The sequence below is a fragment of the Meleagris gallopavo genome, chromosome 29, assembly GCF_000146605.3.
Source record: "Meleagris gallopavo isolate NT-WF06-2002-E0010 breed Aviagen turkey brand Nicholas breeding stock chromosome 29, Turkey_5.1, whole genome shotgun sequence".
NCBI classification, from domain to species: Eukaryota; Metazoa; Chordata; class Aves; order Galliformes; family Phasianidae; genus Meleagris; species Meleagris gallopavo.
Genome location: NC_015039.2, coordinates 2857584 through 2858810, shown reverse-complemented (window position 1 = coordinate 2858810; position 1227 = coordinate 2857584).

Sequence of the window (1227 nt, the reverse complement as noted above, 5' to 3'; positions counted from 1 at the left end):
TTTATTATTTTTACTGCGGCTGTAGTGCAGGAACCCCCGATTTTAGCTCAGGCAGAGAAGAACTCACCCCCAAAGCAGTAAACTCAGGAAGGGGAAAAAGCAACAAATAAACAAACAACCGTTATCTGTTACCATCTCATAAATAAGTTATAACATTTATAGGGCTCACATAAAACATGCTGGCTTTCCAGAAAGCATCAAGATAGCACGGACACGTACATTTATAAGAACAACGAGAGCATGGGGAGCATCTGCAAATAAAATTTAATAATAATTAAAAAAAATTAATAGGAAAAAAATTAATAAACAGAAGATTAAAAAAAAAAAGAAACCACGACATGAACTCAGTCCTGGGACAACGGTACCATACGAGTCGGTTTCGAATAGCAACAACATGCCGAAAAGAAGGTGCCTCACTGTACAGTACTCCAAAACTAAGATCTGCTGCGCTTTATTTATTTACGGCTTTATTTAATGTTTCCTCTTCTTTCCTCGATATTCCTTCCTCTATAATTTATGGCTGAAAGGCGCTGCCCGCAGAGGCTAAGCTCATGCTTTTCAGTTTATTATCCTTCTTCCATTTCATCCTCCTGTTCTGGAACCAGATTTTGATCTGCCTCTCGGAGAGGCACAGAGCGTGAGCGATCTCTATTCTCCTCCTGCGGGTGAGATATCTATTGAAGTGGAATTCCTTTTCCAACTCCAGGGTCTGGTAGCGAGTGTAAGCTGTCCTCGCCCTCTTCCCGTCTGGTCCAGTCATGTCTGAATAACACGGACAACAACGGGATTTTCAATTTCGCTTCAACTCTTTCTGCCAGGCTTTTTTTTTTCTTTTTCCTTTTTTTTAATCATTACGGCTCTATGTATATCTACGTATATTTAACACCGAGGGAAAAGATTCACCTTCCTCGGGCAATTAGGAACGTTGCTTATTCCCAATATAGCAGCTTCCCCACCTTTCCCCCCGGTCTCCTTCTCTTTCCCCGCACACCCCCGACACGTGGAAATCCCCCCACCTTTGGCCCCAAAAGCGACACCCGAGAACTCAATATTCATAATTTAACCGAAGAACCGAGATCCTGAAATCGCTCTTTTTCACCCCCGCCTGTTTTTTGTGTTATTTTTTTTCTTTTTCTTTTCTTTTTGTGTGTGTGTGTCTGTGTGTCTGTGTGTTTGTGCCCGCTCTGCTGGGTCATCTGCATTAATGCTGCTTTCTTTTTCTCCAGG